Raw genomic sequence first — 22,135 nt, forward strand, 5'->3', positions numbered from 1 at the left:
GGTGTGGTCTCTCTGCTCTCTATTGGGAGGCCCAGGATGCAAGACTTTCTAAATCTGGAAAATCACAGGCAAACTAGGGCCAGTAGGACATCCCGAGCTGCTGTCTTTCCAGCACTTGCACTTGGGGCAATCTGATGTTTCTGAGCCCACTGGGCAGAAGTAGCAGAAGTGCTGAAGGGCACGGGTGCAGGAGAGTTCTCACCTTGATTGGGAGCTTCATGAGCTGATGCTGATGCCTGGCTCTGCTCCCAACAGTGGGAATAGCTGGCTTCCAGGCAGGCCCAGCAGGGAGTAAAGCTGAGTATTTCTGGTGCTTAGTTGATTCCTCAGATTATGTATATGTATGTATACACATAGATGTATATATTTATGTGTGCATATATATGGATGTATATACATATATACTTATATATGTGCATGTGTGTATATATACATATGTGCATAATACATAAATAACTTGCAATGAACAAGTGTTACTTTTATAAATTAAAAAAACAAGACACAGGCCGGGCATGGTGGCTCATGCCTATAATCCCGGCACTTTGGGAGGTTGAGAAAAGAGGATTGTTTGAGGCCAGGAGTTCAAGGTTGGCGTGGGCAACATAGTGAGACTCCATCTCTACAAAAAATTTAAAAAATAGCCAGGCGTAGGGGCATGTGCCTGTAGTCCCAGCTACTTGGGAGGATTGCTTAAGTGCAGGAGTTTGAGACTATAGTGAGCTACGATCAAGCTACCATACTCCAGCCTGGGAGACAGGGCAAGACCCTGTCCCTTAAAAAAATAAAATAAATAAAAATAAAAATAAATTTTAAAAAGACAGAGATGTGATTGTGTCAGAAAACCCTCAGTCTAAACTCAGTAAATTTCTAATTGTATTTAAACTACATAACAACTAGCCATAATTAAAATGAGATTGTTTTGTGTCACACAGATAATTAGTGGATAACTTTATTATTTCTACAAAAATATTCAAATTTAAATAAAATTATAAGGAAAAAGTTCACTTCAAAAAGTTTTCCTCTGGGTTCTGTCTCCTGGAGCTATTTCATGGAGACAAAAGAGATTCTTCAAAGCCAGTGGCTATGGGGAGTGAACTATTTTAGGTTTTCAATTTGCATGGGCGCTAGAGTAGATGGAATGCTGCAGCGGGGGCTTCAGCGTGTGAGGCTGCAAAGCTGGCTCTGCTCTGTTTCTGCAGCTGTGTTGATGAGCTGGCCCTCTATTAATGGCCTTTGGGACTGAACTGTCATGTCTCAGAGATGTGCTTCTTTCTAAGTGTCTCATCATTGCCTCATAAACGCCAGGACCCACACTTGAAAGACAACCTGTCAACAGTGAAATCCACCTTCATACCTTTTCCTTCAACTTTCTCTCATGTGAGAAACTGGTGGAAACTCAGGCCTCTGGGTGGCCCCCAGTAGTCTGTGGGTGGATGGGAATACGTTGAAACAAATGAATCTGAATTAATGGCTGGAGGTGCCCCAAGTTTCTGCGCCAACCTTTAATGCATGGGCAGGTTATGCCTGTGACCCCTGAGAATGGTCCCAGGGAAGTCCAGCCCTCAGCTGGATTGTGGAGGGGACAAAATGCCCATGGATGGGACCAGTGGGCCCAAAGCCTTCCATGAGACCTTCAATAAAATCCTGCATCTTCCAAATACTTGTCTTGTATCTCAGAGGAGTGCAAACTCTAAGAACATAAGCATGTAGAATTGGAAATATTATAGAAGACTGGAAACTTCCAAATTCAAACATGTGTCCTAGTTTACAGAAATTAAGAAATTCAGCTACAAAAGCATTATGAATGTTATGCATGTGTGTGCATTATATATGTGTATATATATGCTTTTATATATTATCTTAAAAATAATATTTAGCTTGAAATTTTAGCTTAAAATCTATATTTAGCTTTTATCTTAAAAATCTATATTTTATCTTAAAATGCTTTTATCTTAAAATCAGTGTTTGTCACACCAAGATTTGTAAGGCCTGACCCAGCTTCTGTCTCTGCATCCCTGCTCCCCCAACCTGCAGCTTCAATTCCTACTACATGCTCCAGCCCTTGCAAACTTCTCTTATAAGCTCTGCCCCTGCCTGGAGCATTCTTACCCTCAATCTCCTCCCCGGACCACCCTCTAGGCAACCTTTCTGTCTCCCCTTGCTTACCACTTTCTTTTGGAAGTCTTCCCGGCCTCCAGGTGCTCTCTCTGGACTGCATGCAGCTGCCATTGCTTTGCACAGTCTGGGCACCTTGCATCCCTGCAGGTTTGTACATGTTAGGGCAGTGAGGCCACCAGCTCTGCTCTGGGCTGTGTCCACAACATCTGGCACAGCCTCAACTTGGCAGATAAGTGCTCAAAATTATTTGTCAGGGCATCAAAGAGAAAAGAACATGGGAAATCATATATTAGAAGACTTGGTATTGGAAAGACGTCAATTCTCTCCAAATTGATGTATAGATTCATTGAACTCCAAACAAAATAATAGTAGTTGTTTGTTGCAATTCACAAGCTGATTCTAGAAATGACGTCAAATCTAAATAACAAAATAGATTTGGGAACTGAAGAAGAAGGAAAAGGAGGAGAAAGAAGAGGAAGAAAAGAAATAATCACAGTAAAGCTTAAGACCCTAAGGTCAAGAATTATTATAAGGATATAACAATTTTTTTTGGATTTTTAATAGAGACGGGGTTTCACTGTGTTAGCCAGGATGGTCTCGATCTCCTGAACTCGTGATCCACCCGCCTCGGCCTCCCAAAGTGCTGGGATTACAGGCGTGAGCCACCATGCCCGGCCAGATATAATAATTTAAAACAGCTTGCTATTCTCACAAGAAATGAGAAATTGTCCAGTGGAATCTGTTGGCAAGTCCAGAAACAAACCCAACACTTACACAGTCACTTAATTTATGATAAAGTTTACAGTGCAGTGGGGAAAGGGCGATGTTTCCATAAATAGTACTGGATGAAAACAAACAAAAAAAGAAAAGAACATGGGAAATACAAATACTTTTCTTAATAGTAAGACAGGAGGGTTTTAGGTTTTTCCACTTTTCTATATTATAAAAGAAATGTGAAAACTTAAAAGTAATTTAAAAACAATAATCATACCACATTAACAAAATGACCTTTATTTTTCTTACTCTAAGATTTTGTCCATACATACCTGTTTTAATAGTTGTGCATTGTTATGCATTTTTATCTGTTTTGAAGTAATCATTATTATTTAGGATGATAGTGTGTAAACACACTCCATTTTTCTGCATAGTGCTTAATAATTATATTTTTACATGTTGTATAATGGATTGAGTTGATATGCTACACTTTCCTTTTAATTTTGTGATTATCTCTGGTATAGTGAATTTCCTAAACTCAGTGAAGTACAGGCATAAGCAATCTATTTTCTTCCAACTACCACCTCCCTTGCCTGTCCTTCAGTGACATCTTGGGCTGATCCCATAGCTTTAAAGTCATATCTCATTATTAAAAGTTCTATCTGGTCCAGTTGAAAATCTAATCTCATTTTCTCTTTTCCCTTCTCTCTCTGGCTGTATCATGGTCTTTGAAACCTGTAGTTGGGAGGGAATATGTTTTGGCTTTTACTCCTCTATCACCAGAGGGTTGGGTGGGGAGGAGGAGAAATTGGAGTAAAAAGGGAAGCTGCTGGGTACGGTGGTTCATGCCTGTAATCCCAAGGCTTTAGGAAGCCAAGGCAGAAGGACTGCTTGAGAGCAGAAATTATAGACCAGCCTGGGCAACATAGTGAGACTCCTATCTCTAAAAAATAAAAAAATAAAAATTAGCCAGATATGGTGGCACACACCTGTAGTCCCAGCCACTTAGAAGGCCGAGGTGGAAGGATCACTTGAGCCCAGGAGTTTGAGGCTGCAGTGGACTATGATCACACCACTGTGCTCCAGCCTGGGCAAGACTCTGTGTCTTAAAATAAAAAAATAAAGGAATGGGGAAGGTTGAGCTACCTACTGTCACCTGTCAGTGGTGGGCAGTGGCCCTGAGCTTTCTACTGGTCACTCTGGTTGGCTGTTGGTGTGTTCTGCTGACATTGTCTTTGTCTCATGTGATTTTCTGGGCATGTGTTTCTGGTCCCTTTGTCACTGAGGACCCTCTCAGAAAGTAACAGCGGCATCCCTTCTAAGCCATGCCGTTGACGCACACCCTCAACCCCCTATCTTGGTAGGACATTACTTCCCTTGGCCAGGGCACTGTAGTTTCTGCCTCCCTCTTTACTCCTCAGCTCCCTCATGTGAGCCAGGAAACTACTGGTTTCTCCTCCATACCCTGCAAGGGCCACAGGGGGCTGGAGGGTGCAGTGCCATCTTTTACTCAAGAACAGCTACACCATGATCCCTTCTTGCTGCTGGTGTGAGCTGCCCTAGCAAGTTCCCACCCTCAGAAATCTTCAGCCAGGTAGCCATCTTCAAAGTGGGCCTGCAGAGACTGAAGCCTGGTACCTACCCAGTCAGCTGGTGGCTGCTGGGCTCCTCTTGCCTAAAGTCACCTTTAGTCTCTATTTTTTGGAGTCCCAGTTTCTTGAACACCATAAGAAAGAGGGGAGGGCAAACCTCCTCAGCAGGAACACTGTACTCCCAATGATTCCAATTCCTGTCCCTGGGTGGTCTGCTGGTGCCTGGGAGTGGGTGTGGGTGATGGCTGGGGTAGCCTCATTTAGCAAGTATCTGGCCCTAACTGTTTTCTGCTCAATTAAAAATGTTGGAGGATGATTATGTTCATTTGATTGTGGTGACGGTTTCTTGGATGTACACATAGGTCAAAACTTAACAAATTACACACTTTATGTGCACCTTATTGCCCATCAATTATGCTTTAATAAAGCTGTTAAAACTGTTGGGGGAAACTTACTGCCTGTTTGTCCTCTTCAACATTTAGTTACACTTTTGTAAATAATGCTGTGTGAACACTTTTTCCTTTTGATGTTTTCTTAAGATAAATTACTAGGAGTTTGGATTACTGGCTAAAAGGTAGATAAAAACCATTTTTATGGCTCCCAATACATATTGCTATGTTATTTTTCCAAACAATTGTGCCAATTTCCAATGTAGCAGTAAGTATGAATATACTAGTTTAATAGCAACCTTATACTTGAGTATTATTTTAAAAAATTCTTCCTAGATATAAAATGTTTCATTAATTTTTATTTATTTGATTACAATAAAGGATAACACGTGTGTACGTTAGATCACTTTTTATTTCCTCTTATGAGAACCATCTGTTCTTATTCTTCATCTGTTTACCCACTGGGTAAATAAATGAGTTTTGATGTTCTTTTATTTTGATTTCTGTAAATGTTGTCAGGAAGATGTTTGTGAAATACAAGGAATGTTTTCACCGAAAGTAGTGTTTATTCCCATGGTTAGAATTTGAGAACAAATTGACCAGAGTAAGTGTTGACTGTGTGGGCCCATCAGCTGCCTCTCCTGGTTTCTGGAACAAGGGTCCCTCTGTGCGGGCAGGTCAGGTTGTTTTCTCCAGGCATCCCTGTCTTCCCCTAGTCACACAGGTTCCCTGATTGTTAGCTCTCCTACTCTCTGAGTTTTCTCAAGCTGATCTGATTAGAGCAGCACATTTCCTCTTAGGACAGTGATTTTGAACCTGGGAAAGTAGGATACCTAGGAACTGGGAAGAGTAGGGGTGGGGGTAGCACGTGCAATTTTTTAAAAGTCTGTGGAAAGAATTTAACCTCCCTGTCAAGGCAGTCATAATTTCATTTATAGTATTTTGAAATTTCAAATAGCATAAAAGGATTTATGTACAAAAATGAGATACCTAAGACTTTTCTAAATGTCAAAACAGAATGAAGCCACTTTAATTGAGAGACTCTTCTCTTTGCTTCTTTTCAAGATGGTAATATGAGTTCAAGTTTTAAATTGCTCCAAATACAGCACACATGGCATGCGCACACACACATGCACATACTCCAAAGATAGCCATGCTCAAAAACAAACATCTATGTAGACAAAGGTCAAAATAGAAGCTTCTAGCCATAAGTGCAGGCTGAGGCCACCAACCCACTGGATTTTGAATCTAGAAATGCTCAGAGTTGGCCAGAACTTGGATTTCTGTGGGGTAGAAAGGACCTACAGCACCTTGAGCCCTACTGGATAGTAAGAGTGACAGCAGCAAAGAGGTGGGGTTTCTTACCATGAAAAGAAACTGAAAAGAAGACATGACTGGGCTATAGCTTGTATATATCTAATTTAATACTGGCAATTAAAAGAAAGCTTTTTGTTTGTTTGTTTAAAAGAGTTAATGCAAGAAAAGCTAAGTAGGTGTGTAGCCAATGTGGCCAGAAGGAGCAGAGAAGGCCATGGAGACAGAACCTATGTCAGGGCACCTGCTGATTCAATAGCTAAATTTGTGAAATTGCCCCAAGAATGGAAGCCCTTGGCTATTGACATAAGGCCTGTTCTATCATCGGAGTACCAAGAGTTGGGTGGAGGTGCTGCAAAACCACGAGAAAACAGTGCATGATGAGAGAGGGGAAATAATAAAGCCCATAAAGAAAAACCACTTTAAGAAAGCAAGTCAATAAAGTGTGGAGAATTAATTCTTGAAAAAATAAAAATTGAACATTCTCAAAATGAATTTAAAATAAGTATGTGTAACTTATTCAGAAATAAAAGAAAAAATAATAACCGTAAAATGTTTTGTGAAATTTAAAAGTGGGTAGAAATCAAAGATAAATGGATATAAAGAACCAATTTTAAAACCTGAAACTAGGCCGGGCACCGTGGTTCATGCCTGTAATCCCAGCACTTTGGGAGGCCAAGGCAGGCAGATCACGAGGTCAGGAGATCGAGACCACCCTGGTTAACACGGCAAAACCCCGTCTCTACTAAAAAAAAACGTGAAACTAAAAAATGTGTATAATAATCGAGATGAAAACTCAATAAATGGGATAAAATCTGACTGGAAAAATCAAAGAGAATTACTGAATTCGAAAATAGTATTGAAGAATTTACCAAGAAAGAAGCACAAAGAAAGAGGGAAAAATATTAAGAAGGTGTTAAGTGAAATAACAGTTGGATTGAGAGATTCAATATTGTTCCTCCCACTTCCAAAATTCAACCCACCCACAAACTTCTATTGGAAGCACTACTAAAGAACTCAGAACGTTCTTTAGTAGTTCTTTCAAAAAAAAGAAAACCTGGAATGATATGGGATGTAAGAAGCATTAATGAACAAAGTAATAGATTTTAAAAGTTGTTAAATTAATTACTGACAATTCAAGATTAACATTTTTGTTTGCTTAAAAGAGTTGGGAATAAAATGTAGACAGTAAATACAAGGAGGATAGAAGAGGTGGAATTCAATGGGCCAATGTCAACTAAGATCATCACTTTGTTTAGAAAGATGAGGATATTAAATTTCTTTAGACTTTGTCAGGAAATATAACATTTTATATGTATGTTGAAAGTAATCACCAAGATAATAGAAATGCAGTCTATAGCTTCCAAACCATTAGAAGAGAAATAAAAAGAATAAAGATAATTTCATCAATCCTAGAGAAAGAATATAAGGGAGAAAAAAAGAAGCAAAAACAAAGTTGGGGGAGGTGGTGACAGGAAGATTATACAATGAAAACACAGCAAAAAAGTGTATAAATTAACCCAACTATATCAATTATCACAATAATTGTATATGGGTCAACCTCAGGCTATCTAAAGAAGAAGATGATCATATTTGATTAAAACAAACAAACAAATGCTGTTTATCAAAGACATACCAAAAGCAAAAATACCTGGAGCAACTGAAAAAGATATAACAGGCAACTACTAACAAATAGAGAATTTGGTGCAGCAATATTAAGATCATATAAAGTAGAATTAAAAGGAAAATCATCACTAGTGATAAAGAAGCACACTGCATTATGAGAGGAGTTTTTCCTAGAAGATATAACAATTGTGAATTTATATGCATTAACAACATGGCTTTAATACATATAAAGAAAAACTAACAGAATTATAAAAAGATACAGACAAATTCACAATCATAGTGGATAACTTAATATACCTGTATCAAAAATAAAGCCATCAGACTGGGCACGGTGGCTCATGCCTATAATCCCAGCACTTTGGGAGGCCAAGGCAGGTGAATTGCTTGAGTCCATGAGTTCGAAACCAGCCTGGGCAACATGGTAAACGTGGTGAGACCCTGTCCCTGCAAAAAAAAAAAAAAAAAAATTACCTGGGTGTACATGCCTGTAGTCCCAGCTACACGAGGGGATGAGGTGGGAGAATCAATTGAGCAATTGAGCCTGGGAGGCAAAGGTTGCAGTGGGTAAAGATAGTGCTACTGCACTCTAGCCTGGGTGACAGAGTAACACCCTGTCTCAAAAAAAAAAAAAAAAAAAAAAAAAAAGGAAAGAAAAGAAAAGAAATAAAGCCATCAGACAAAAAATATTTAGTAAAAATATAGAAGATTTTAACAACACAATTAAAAAGCTTCCCCAATAAATATTTAAAACATCAAGTTAACATTCCTCTCAATCATATAATAAAGCATCTACAAGTTTATTAAAAACAAGTCTCAATACATTTAAAAGGATTTAAATCACAGAAAGCATCTTTTCTGAACCACAATGGAATTAAATCAGAAATCAATAATAGAAAAAAACGATAAAATTTGCAAATATTTAGAAACTAAGTAGCATGCTTCTAGATAACCTGTAGATTTAAAAAAAAAATCTAAAAGAAAATTAGAAACTATTTTAAGCTGAATAAAAGTGAAAAAACATACATAAAAGTTGTGGGATAACACTGAAGCCATAGCAGATAGAAAATTTATAGCACTAAACATCTTTATTAGAAAAGAAGAAAGATCTTAAAATCAATGACTTCAACTGCAACCTTAAGAAATTAGAAAAGAAGAGAAAATTCAGCCTAGAGTAAGTAAGAAAAAGAAAATAAGAGTAAGGAAGAAACCAATAAGATAGAAAACAGAAAATCCAAGAAACCAAAAATGAACAAGATTAATAAAATTAGTAAACCTCTAGCTCTGCTAATCAGGAAGAACAGAGAAGACACAAATTACTAATATAGGGCATAAAAGAGGTGACATGATTCCAGATTCTATAGATACTAAAAGGATAATATGGGAACATTATGAACAATTTTATGCTAGCAAATTTAATAATTTAGATGAAATGGATAAATATCCTGAAAGACTCATATTACTAGAGACTTCTTAAGAAAAAATAGATAAACTGATTAGCTTGTATCCATTACAATTGAATTTGTAGTTAAAAATATTCTCACAAAGAAAACTCCAGGCCCAGATGGCTTTACTGGTGAATTCTGCTACATATTTAAGGGAGAAAAAAAAATAATTCTATATGAATTCTTCCAGAAAATGAAAGAATAAGATATACTTCCAAAATAATTGTGGAGGTCTGGCTTTATGCTGACAGCAAATACAGACAAATTACAATAATGTAATGTAGTAAACATAGGAGTGAAAATGATAAGCAAATTTAACAAAGTGAATCCAACAATCTAAGAAAGGCATAATATACATCATGATTAAGGGAGGTTTATCTCAGGAATGCCATGCTCATTCAACATTTGAAAATCAACTGGTTTACCATATTAACCAAATAAAAAATAAAACACACATGAATATCTCAAGAGATACAAAGAAAGCACTTAACAAAATCCAACATATATTACTTATAAAATCTCTTAGCCAACTTGGTATAGAGGGAACTCCCTCAACCTAATAAAGGGCATCTACAAGCAACATACAGCAGCATTATACCTAATGGTGGAAGACTGAATACTTTCCCTTGAAGATCAAGACTAATACGAATATATCTGTCTATTCTTACCACTTCTATTCAACATTATATTGAAGGTTCTTTCCAGCACAACAAAGAAAAAGGAAAGTCATCTATTATGGAAAGAAACAAGTAAGCCTGTTGTTATTCACAGACAGTGTGATTGTTAATGTAGAAATGCAATGGAATCTGTAAAAACACTTCTAGAACTGATACAGAACCAATAAGTTAGTCAAGTTGCAAGATACAAGGTCAATATACAAAAATCAATTCTACATCTATATACTAGCAACAAACAACTTGAAATTCAAATAAAAAATACCATTTACAGTATCATCAAAATTATCAAATACTTAGGGATATATTTTTTTAAAGATGCGAAAGATCTATAAAAGGAGAACTACAAGATATCACTGAGTTAAAGTAGAACCAACTAAAAGGAGAAATAATGTGTTCATAGGTCACAAGACTCAATATTGTTAAGCTGTCAGTTACCCCTAAGTAAATCCATAGATTCAATGCAATCCTAACCCAAATCTAACAGGCTTAAAAAAAACTTGTAGAAAGAAAATACAAACAATACCAAAGAAAAGATGGCAAACTATGTTACAAAGTATGTGTGTCAGTATGATGCTGGCCCCATAGAATGAATTAGGGAGGAGTTCCTCCTCCTCAGTTTTTTGGAATAGCTTCAGTAGAAATGGTACCAGCTCTTCTTTATATATCTGTTATAATTCAGCTGTGAATTCATCTAATTCTGGGCTTTGTCTGGTTGGTAGGCTTTTTATTACTGATTTGATTTTGGAACTCATTGTTGGTCTGTTTAGGGATTCAATTTCTTCCTGGTTCAATCTTGGGAGGTTGCATGTTTCCAGGAATTTATCCATTTCTTCTAGGTTTTCTGGCTTGTGTGCATAAAGGTGTTTGTAGTAGTCTTTGAGGGGTTTTTTGGTTTTGTTTTTTGTATTTCTGTGTGGTTGATGCTAATGTCTCCTTTGTCATTTCTGACTGTGTTTATTTGAATCTTCTTTCTTTTTTAATTAATCTAGCTAGCAGTCTCTCTACTTTATACTTTCAAATAACCAACTTCAGGATTTGTTGATCATTTGTATGGTTTTTTTGTATCTCAATTTCCTTCAGTTCAGCTCTGATTTTGGTTATTTCTTGTCTTCCTTTACCTGTGAAACCCTCTATGTTCTATCCTTCATCCATTTCTCACTTCCCACCCCTGAATATAATCACTATCCTGATATTTGTAGGAAGATTTCAAACTATTGGTTTAATTACTTTAATAGGTATCAGATTATTTAGATTTTCTCTTCTTGGGTCAAATTTAGCAATACACTTTCTAGGAACTTGTTTATTTCATATGTTTTCAATTTTATTGGCATAAAGCTGTTTATAATTCTCTCTAATAAATTGTAAGTATCTATAATATCCTTTCATTTCTTCTTTTGCTTCTGTCATTTTTTTTCTTAATCTATATTGGCAGGGGGTCTGCTAATTTAATTAGCCTTTTAGAAAGTACTAACTTTTGACTTTATTAATTCTCTATGTTATCTTTCTTTTCCAGTTGAGTACTTCTGTCCTTATTTCCCTCTTCTTGCTTCTTTAGTACTTCTTCTCTTTTCAACATGTTTAAGTTGGATACTTAGTTCTTTAATTTCTAGCCTTTAATCTTTTCTAATGTAAATGTTTAATACCATAATTTATCTTCTAACTGATGCTTTAGTTGTATCCCGTAAGTTTTGACATTATTATAATTTCCACTTTTATTTCTTCTTTGATCCAAGATTTGCTTAGAAATACACTTTCAAATTTCCAAGTGCATGGGTTTTTAAAAATATATTTTGATTATTGATTTCCAACTTAAAATGACCCCAGTGATATCAACATTTTGAAATTGAGACTTGCTTTATGGATTACTATGAGGTCAATTTTTATAAATGTGTCAGTGTTTAAAAAGAGTGTGAATTCTCCTATTGTTAAGTGTCATGTTTGAAATATGTCCCACAAAACAAATGTTAATTGTGTAGGTCAAATATAGGATATACTTATTTTTGTCAGCATAATCTGTCAATTATTGTCAGAGATATGCTAGAATTCTTCAGTATATTTGTTGATTTATTGATTTTATTTATAAATATGGAAATTTTTATTTCTGTAAGTTGAAGCTGTATTTTCTAAATTAATGGACCTTATTTTTAAGAGAAGTTTTAGGTTTACTGAAAGTTGAGCAGATAACACAGACAGTTGTCATATGGCCTCTGTCTCCCATGCTCACAATTTTTCCTATTACTAACATTTTGCATTTGTTACAATTGATGAACTAATACTGATACTTTATGTTGACTGAAGTCTGTAGATTACATTAGGATTCACTCTTTGCCTTGTAATGCTCTATGGGTTTTTGACAAATGTGTAATGTCATATATCCACCATTACAGTATCATACACAATAATTTCACTGTCCTAAAAATTCCCTGTGCTCCACTACTCATCTTTTCTTCCTCCAGATCCCTAGCTAGCAACTGCTTTTTTTTTTTTTTTTTTTGGCAAAATCTATTGTTTTGCTTTTAACAGAATGTTATATAGTTGGAATCATAGAGCATGTAGCCTTTTAGACTGGCTCCTTCTTCTAGGAAGAACACACTAAGATTTCTTCATGTCTTTTTTTGTGGCTTGATGCTCATTTCTTTTTATCACTGAATAATATTCCATTTTATGGATGTACCACATCTTCTTTATTCATTTACCTACAAAGACAGCTTGGTTGCTTCCAGTTTTGGTAATTATGAACAAAGTTGCAAAATATTTGTGTGCAGGTTTCGTGTGGGCATAACCTTTCAACTCATTTGGGTAAACACCTAGGAGTATAATTACTGGATCATATTGTAACACTATGTTTAGTATTATAAGAAACTGTCTTTCAAAGTGATTCTATTATTTTATATTCCCACAGCAATAACGAGAATTTCTGTTGCTCCGCATTCTTGACAGCATATGGCATGTCAGTATGTTTTGAATTTTATCCGTTCTAATAAGTGTGTAATGGTATCTTGTCGCTTACATTTGCAATTCCTAATGACATATGATCTTGAGCATCTTTTCATATGCTAATTGTCATGTGTATACTTCTTTGATAAGGTATCTGTATAGATCTTTTGCCCTTTTAAAAATTGGGTTGTTCATTTTCTTATTGTTGAGTTTTAAGCGTTCTGTGTATGTTTCGGATACAAGTCCTTTATCAGACAGGTATTTGGTAAATATTTTTTCCAACCCTGCAGTGTATCTTTTCATTTTCTTAACAGTGTCTTTTGCAGAGCAGTTTTAATTTTAATGGAGTCTAACTTAACAATTTTTTCTTTCATGGATTTTGCTTTTGGCATTGTATCTAAAAACTTACCACCAAACCCGATTTTTTCTGTGTTATTTTTTAGAAGTTTTTAAATTTTGCATTTTAAATTCAGGTCTGTGGTCCGTTTTGAATTAACTTTTGTGAAAGATGGAAGGTCAGTGTCTAGAGTAATTTTTTTAGCATATGAGTATCCAGTTATTCTGGCACCGTTTGTTGAAAAGACTTTCTCCATTGAATTGCCTTTACTCCTTGGTTAAAGATCAGTTTCATGTATTTGTGTGGTTCTATTTCTGAACTCTCACTTCCGTTCCATTGATCTATTTGTCTATTCTTTCACCAATACCACACTCTTTTAATTGTTGTAGCTTTATGGTAAGTCTTGAAATTGGTGGTGTCAGTTCTCCAGTCAGAGAAACTTTGTTCTTCTCCTTCAGTATTGTATTGACTATTCTGGGTCTTTTGCCTTTCCATATAATCTTTAGAATCAGTTTGTCAATATTCACAAAATAACTTGTTAGGATTTTGACTTAAATTACACTGCATATTAGATTAAGTTGGAAATAACTGAATCTTAATTATTGAATCTTCCAATCTATGAATATGAAATATCTCTCCATCTTTGTATATCTTAGAGTTTTAAAACTATCCTCATACAGAAATTATATATATTTTGTTAGATTTATTCCTAAGTATTTTATTTTTTGGTATTGATGTAAATGGTATTATGTTTCTATATTTTCTTTTTGGTTGCATGAAGTTTAAAACTGTGTTATCTTTTTGGTGAACTAAAAATCATTTCATTATGTAGTGAATTTATTTATCCCACTAATAATGTTTGTGTCAAAGTATCTATTATTTTTGTAAGCAGCCATAAGATCTTCTTTTTAACCTCATGTATACTTTCAGTTTTTTGATTTTCAGCTTTTCTGAGCCTTTATGTTTTAGGTTTGTCACTTGCAAACAGTATATAGTCATATGTGTGTGTGTGTGCATGCAACATGTATCAAATATGACAATACTTATGTTTTAATTGGAAAGAGTAATTGATTTGTATTTGTTGTTATTAAGTTACAATTTAACTTTATTTGGTCAGAGAACATACTGCATATAAATTTAATCCTTTTAAATTTATTGAGAGTTGTTTTATAGTATATCTTGATAATGTGCATTGTACAATGGAAAAGAATGTGTGTTTTGTTGTTTTGGGGTGGAACATCCTATACATGTCAATTAAGTATTGAAATTTATTTAGCTTTAACTGTGGATTTTTCTGTTACTCATTGTATTTCCATCAGTTTACTCCATGCATTTTGAAGGTCCATTATTAGGTACATAGATGTTAAGAATTGTTATGTTCTTTTGATGAATTAGCCTCTTTATGATGATGAAATGACCTACCTTGTCTCTGGTAATATGCTTTGCTCTGAAGTCTACCTTGTCTAATATATTAATATTAGACACTTCACATTTCTTTTGTCACTTCACATTTCTTTTGACTAGTATAGCACATTTTCCCAACCTTGTGTTCTTTAACCTATTTTGTATCTTCATATTTAAAGTGCATTTCTTGTAGGCAGCATATAGTAGTCTTGCTTTGTTATCTAGTTCAACAATCTGTGTATTTTATTTGGAGTATTTTGATAATTTATATTTAATGTAGATATTGATACAGTTAGACTTAAATCTATCACTTTGCTATTTGTTTTCTATTTGTCCCATTTGTCCTTTGTTTTCTTTATCCTCTTTATGACTTCCTTTGGATTGAGTACCTTTTATTAATTATTTTTTTGTCTGCTTTGTTAGCTTATTAGTTATAACTCTTAGGTCGCTTTAGGGTTTATGCTGTTCATCATTAGCTTATCATAGTCAATCTTCAAATTATTACACTACCTCATATAGGTGTAAGAATGCTACAATAGTATACGTCTGTAATTAGGTTTTACCCTTTCTAGTTTTTCCTCTTTTCTTTTCTGTGTGTGTGTGTGTTTTTTTTTTTTTAGATGGAGTTTCACTCTTGTTGCCCAGGCTGGAGTGCAATGGCACAATCTTGGCTCACTGCAACCTCCACTTCCTGAGTTCAAGCAATTCTCCTGCCTCAGCCTCCGGAGTAGCTGGGATTACAGGCGTGCACCATCATGCCTGGTTAATTTTGTATTTTTAGTAGAGACGGGGTTTCTCCATGTTGGTCAGGCTGGTCTTGAACTCCTGACCTCAGGTGATCCACCCACCTCGGACTCCCAAAGTGCTGGGATTACAGGCATGAGCCACTGTGCCCGGCCACGCTTTCTAGTTTTTGTGCAGTTACTACATACTTTATTTTGCACATGACATAAACTCCACAACATATTGTAATTATTTTTATTTGAATAATAAATAATCTTTTAAATAATTTTAAATAATAAAAGATACATACTTACCCATGTATTAACCATTTTTAATGCTCTTTATTCCTTTGCATAGATCCATCTTGTATCATTTTCTTTCTGCTTACAGGACTTTCTTTAACATTTCTTGTAGTGCAGGGCTGCTGGAGATTAATTCTTTCAGACTTTGTATGTCTGAAAAAGTCTTATTTGCCTTCATTTAAAAAACACATTCCTGCTAAGTACAGACATGTTGGGAGTTTGTTTTGTTTGTTTTGTACTGTCAGTAGTCTCAAGATGTTGCTACAGTAACTTCTCATTTATATTGTTTCCGAAGAGAAATGTGATATCATCTTCATTTTTGTTTCTCTGTTCTTAATGTGTCTTTTTTCCTCTGGCTAATTGTAAAACTTCTCTTTATCTCTGGTTTTGAGCAATTTTGTTATGATGTTCCTTGAAATTTTCTTTGTTTCTTATGTCTGGGGTTCGTTGGTAGCCTTGAATCTAAGGCTTTATAGTTTTTATGAACTTGAAAAAATTCCACTTTCATTTCTTTAAACATATATTTTTTATTCCCCTCCTTGCTCTTCTCCATTGGGGAATCTAATTGCACTTATATTTGGCTTCTTGAAATTGTCCCTTAGATCACTGGTGCTCTTCTTGTTTCTTAAAAAATGAACAAACAAATTAAAAACTCATCTTTTTTCTCTGTTTTATTTGGAATAATTTCTGTTGCTATGTCTTAAAGTTCATGAATCTTTCTTTTGAAATGTTTAATCTAATGTTAAGCTAATCCAGCACATTTAAAAATATCAGATATTGTAGTTTTCATCACTAGAAATTCTTTTTGGGGTTTTCTTGTATTTTCCATGTCTCTACGAAACACTTTGAACATATTGAATACAGTTATAATAAATGTTTTTTTGCTAATTCATTGCTAATTCTAATATCTTTGTCAGTTATGGGTCTATTTTGATAGATTTTTTCTTCTTACTATAAATCATATTTTTCTGCCTCTTCACACATCTGAACATTTTTGATTGGATGCCAGATATTGTGAATTTTACTTTGTTGGATTCTGGTATATTTTTGCATTCATATAAATATTCTTGAACTTTGTTTTTGTACGCAGTTCAGTTACTTGAAAACAGCTTGATCCTTTTTGGTCTTGCTTTAAAAATTTTTAGATGAGGGAGCATTTAATTCAGGACTGATTTTTCTCATGACTGAGACATGGTCCTGGCCCTTCGGCATACTACATTCAGTGCCCTGTTAGTTATGAGCTTTTCCAGTTGGCTGGTAGAAACAGACACTATTCCTGGACTAGTGTGAGCCATAGGTAATGTTCTCTGTAATCCTTTAGGGTAATTTTATCTCCCTAGCTTTGAGTCATTTCCTTATATGTACATACTGATCAGTGTTCTCCCGAATATTCAAGAAGGACCCTGTGTAGATCCCTGGAATTCTCATTTTGGGCAGCTCACTTATCTCTAGTACTCTGTCCTGCAAACTCTAGCGGCCTGTATTTCCCCTGACTCCCACTTGTTCTCCTAAATTCAAAGAATCTATCAGGCTCTGCTTGGCTGAAGGTGGTAAGCTGAGGTAATCTTAGGGCTCTCTTCATTTGTTTCCCATCTCCTGGGGATTACTTTCATTACCAGTATCCAGTGTCTTAAAAAACATTGTTTCTTTTATTTTGTCAAGTTTTTTGGTTGTTTCAGATGGGTTGGTAAATCTGGTCCCCGCTGGTCCCTGCTATTCCATCTTAGCTGCAATTGAAACTCATTTCCTTGTTGATTAATGATGGATTTGGAAATTTTTCTGCCATTTTATTTTGTACTTTCTATTTATCTTGATTTTTAAAACCAGATCTTATTCTATATATTTCCTCTCTTTCTATGACCATAATCAGACATTTATCAAGTGCTTATGACATGCCAGGCCCTAGACTATGTGGTTTGCATAGTTTCCTCATTGAATACTTGCAATGACCCAAGGAGGTAGCTATTATGAACGTGCTTTATTTACATAAGAGGGAACTGAGTCATAGAACTTTTAATTACCCCCTTCCCTTACCCAAGGTTACATATTGGGGCTGACGTCCAAGTCTTTCTCTAAAGCCTGTGCTTTGTGTATACAATACTGTCCCACATCCAGATGAATGATTTCAAACCACCAGCTTACAGCTAATATGCTCTACTCTAGGTATGTTAATTCATGTATTTGTCAAGCTAATAGGACATTTCCTCCTTTGGATTGAAGGATCAGTGATTTGGTTGGCTCATTGGCCTCTACATTCATTTTCTGTGGAGCTAATCCAGAGTAAACTCTGGCTTACGTTGTCAAATAATTTAATATTAGCAGAGTAAGCTATGATATTAGTAAATATGAAAATGCTGTGAATAGTTTAATGACAAAGTACCTGGAGAAATGAGCCTATTGGTTTGGGAGAGAATGGATTATAATAATAACTTATTTAAAGATATTATTTTATCTCTCTTGGTATAGAAAGCAAGCCCTGGGTGTCAGTAGGAATCACCCTCTGAATTTTAATAATCTGTTCATTACTTGAAGACTTATCCTGATTGTCTATCTTGACTTGCTCTAGAGCTTAGCACAGGCCTCGTGATACTGAAGAGGAAACAAACATGTTGTAAGAAGGCTCCACTCTTACAATGCTGAGCATTTACAGTCTGCACCTGGTGCCCGACCTCTGCTAGGGGTGAAGGGCACCAGGAGCCTGCACTCTCGGAAGTTCTCTTGGCTGCTCCCTGCACAATCTGTATGACTGTCATAACCATAGGGTACTTTACCCTGTTAGGAGTCATCCTCTGTTGTCCTCCCGCTTTGCCAGTGGAGCTGCACAAGGTTGTAGCAGGAATTTCTAATTTCATGTCATCATTTATTTGGTGATCCTTAAATGTGCCTACCTGAGGCTGGTAATGTGACACAAGAATTATCCATGAAGCTTAAAGGCAGAAATCCCTTTTGAAACAGGTTGTACAATGGCATGGTATGTCATGTACCTCATTACTGAATTCTGAGTGTGTTCAAATCTTTGAATTTTATGATTTAATTAACCAAATGCACCTTTCAGAGCAAGGGAAAAATGGAAGACTCTGAAAGCCCTCAAATTTCTTAAGTCCCTGCTATGAACTACATTGAGCAGGTATCGCCTTGCAGACAAAGATGGAAACTTATACAAGCCCAAAGGCACAAGGCTGCTTCCTACTGCAGCTGTCATGAGAACGAATGGCAGAAACAGGAAGTCTGTACCACATGGTGGAATTTATGCCAGAAAATCAAAGGGATATAATCCATTTGTTCCAGTTTCACAAACGGCGTGTTAGACATTTGCAGTAGGGAATGGCCTTGGGATTTTAAACATCTCTTTCCAAAGAATTGAAAGTTTTTGAGAAAGATTATTATTAAAAACTTGAACACACCACACTTTCCACTGTAAGGAGAAGACAAGCAAGAAGATTTGTAGATTCTGTATTCTTCCAGCAAGCCAGGGATGTGAGTGAAGAAAAAAATGTACTTCTGCATTCAGAAAGAATTTATAACAGGTCTAGGCTGTGTCAGAAATTGTGCTAGATGCTCAGGATGAAAGCCGGATTAAGAAAAATACAAAAATGACCTTCAGATTTGAGGAGAGATACATAAACATGCATAGGTGACAAGTAAGTAGCAGACGAAGTGGGGGTGCAGAGAGCAGGCAATATTGCTTGGGAGAATAAGAAGGTGTTGCAGAGGAGGCGAGGTTTGAACCGAGCCTAAAAGGATGTTTAAATGTCTGTAGGGAGAGAAGGGCAATATGGGAAGAGGCCACAGCGTGTACAAATGCATGGAGCCCTGAAAATAACCCACACCTGTGCGGGAGACAGTCGGTCATCCAGTCATTTATTGTGTCCTTTCATTTGTGTTACTATAATGGAACACCTGAGGCTGAGTAATTTATATAGAAAAGACGTTTGTTTGGCTCATGGTTCTGCAGGCTGTACAAGAAGCGTGGCAGCAGCATCTGCTTTTGGTAAGGGCCTCAGGAAGCTTTTGCCAAAGGTAACTGATGGGTCACATAGTGAGAGAAGGAGCAAGAGGGAGGAGGAGGGGTGCCACCCTCTTTTAAAAAACCAGCTCTTGAATGAATGGAGTGAGAACTCACTACAGGGGAGGGCACAAAGCTATTCATGAGGGATCCACCCCCATGATCCAAACATCTCCTACCGGGTCCCACCTCCAACCTTGGGGATCACATTTCAACGTGAGATTTGGAGGGGACAAATATTCAAACTCTATCATCACCTGTGTTGTGTTTAAGAATGATTGGAGATAACAAGAAAAAATGTCCAGGTGTGGTTGGAGGCCACATTATTCTGTGGATTTACAGTAGGGGCATAACTGGATCATATTTGTATTGGGGAAGTTAATTCTGAAAGTAGCATGGAAATGAAAGAAGGCCTAAGAGTACATAGACACTAAGAAAGCATTGCAGTGCTCTGGGTGAAGATGATGTGTGCTAGACCATGGCTGAGGCTGTGTTTAGGTCTTTGTTGTTATTCGATAATGAGGTTTGCCAAAAGACATGGCCTTCATTATCACCTGCCTGGTTCTATGACTGAAGGGTTGTTCTGGCTCTCTCCCACTTTTGTGTTTTGTTCTGAACTAGGCAAAACTGTGCTCTGCTTAAATGTCAGACAGGCCTGTGGTGGAATCCCATCTCCACCTTCTTTCAACTGTGAGACTTGAGGCCTTTCTGGCCTAACTTGACTCATCTGTAAAATGAAACAGTGGTGCCCAGTGCAGTGCCTTTAATAAATTTTGGCTGCTTGTGACTCTTTCTTTGAAGGGGCAACTAAGTCTTATACATTTTCATAGACTGGACTCAATGCATGGATGTTAATTAATTTGTCTTGATTCAAACAATAAGTTCAAGCAAGGGACAATCTCCTGGACATCTCAACTCTTCTGTGTAGTGTGCTGTCTGTCATCCTTCCACTTTAGTGTAGTATGAGAAATTGCTTACGTTAACTTTACTGAGCATTGCTAGATGACATGATTCAATTTTGGAGCCAGATGTGCCTGTAGATATCATCTGTTAAATTTTCTTCTTCATGCATCCATTCATTCAGCAAACAATAACTAAATATCTAAATGTGCCGGGTGTTTGTTAGGCTAGGCAGAGGCAAAAATGAATTAAGCCAAATCTCTGCCTTCTGGATGCCCAGAGACTTTGGGGGTTGTAAGCACATAGTTTGTAATACAAAGTACTATGGAATTTTGGGGAGGAGAAGAGAAAATAGGGCTTGAATGAGCAAGAAAAGGACACAGAGGGTTCATGAAAGAGTTGACACTTGAGCCAAATTTTGAAAGATATATCCAGGTTTACTAGGTTGGCATTGGAGGTGAAGGTGGGTCAAAATTCCAGTATTTTTGTGTAACAAACTACCTTAAAACTCAGGAGGCTACAACATCAGTTTTTAATTTCTCATGATTGTATGGGTTGGTTGGGCTCCCTGGGGTAGTTCTGTTCCACATGGTGTTGACTGAGGTCAGTAAAATTGGGGGTTCCGATAGGTTAGAAGGTGGCTTCTTTCACATGCTGGTGCTTCAGCTAGGATGGCTGGAATGACTAAGGTCTAGCTGAATCCACTCTCCCTCTTCTCTCTGTCTGTCTCTCTCTCACATTTAGTTGTCAACCCAAACTTCTCTATGTGGAAGGCTGGATCCCAAGAGGGAAAAAGGAAAGGGGCAACATCTCTTAAAGTCTAGGCCCAGAAGCCTCAGAGCATCACTTCTGCCATTTCCTGTTCATTGAAGCAAGTCATGAGCCAGCTTGGATTCAAGGGCAAGGAAGCAGTCTCCATCTTCTGATGGGAGGAGCAGCCTGCATGCAGACCGGTGGGAGGAATGGTTGGTGGCCATCTTTGGAGACAATTTAGCCCAGTCAGTCCAGGCAGAGGCCAGAGTATTTGTAAGAGGTGCCTCTACTCTCAGTAAAGGAAAAGACAAGGTCAGCTGCTGAGAGCACAGAGGAAAGGGGAGGGCCAGGGACCTGAGGAGAATAAAGGAATAGATGAAAATATCTGGTAGGGATCCTGAGGGTTACAGAGCCATGTTGCAAACCATACCACAGTGGTAACTACAAAATAGATGTTAGTTCCTGACCTCTCCCCCCTCTCTTTGTTGTGAGATCATCTCCAGTGGCACTCCTCAGGGGGCAGCAGTGGAAATGACCTGTGAGGAATCAGACCCAGAGAGAAAAGAAGTTATCTCAGGTCACCCAGCAAGATAGTGGCAGAACCACGAGTCTCCCATACAAGACAGTGCTGGGCTTTCTGTGCACTATAAGAAGTTGTTTTGATACTACAAATTGCTACTCGCATCACTTCTGCTTCACTTTTGGTGATCTAGGATTGGAGAGAAGGTGGACACACAATGGGAAAGGATAAAAATAGTACTTACGTATCTTTCTGGGGCACTGGATCCAAGAGATCAACTCATTCTAACAAACGTTTATTGAGAACCTACAATGAACCAGGAACTAAACTGCAGACACAAAAATGAGTAAGACATGGATCTTGCTCAGAGAGGCTTATAGT

General features: G+C 36.9%; 1 long non-coding RNA gene across 3 annotated transcripts in view; it reads right to left on the reverse strand.

Annotated features, from left to right (window-relative positions):
* LOC107975734 (uncharacterized) overlaps positions 1-22,135 on the reverse strand; it is a 190,155-nt gene that overhangs the window by 21,431 nt on the left and 146,589 nt on the right. For all 3 annotated transcript variants that reach the window (XR_010158809.1, XR_010158810.1, XR_010158808.1), the window contains 2 exons: positions 8,051-8,197; positions 2,167-2,259 (listed from right to left, as the gene is read on the reverse strand). This is a non-coding gene — a long non-coding RNA (uncharacterized LOC107975734). The remainder of the gene's footprint in view (positions 1-2,166; positions 2,260-8,050; positions 8,198-22,135) is intronic.

Source organism: Pan troglodytes, chromosome 6 (assembly GCF_028858775.2).
Source record: "Pan troglodytes isolate AG18354 chromosome 6, NHGRI_mPanTro3-v2.0_pri, whole genome shotgun sequence".
Lineage (NCBI taxonomy): Eukaryota > Metazoa > Chordata > Mammalia > Primates > Hominidae > Pan > Pan troglodytes.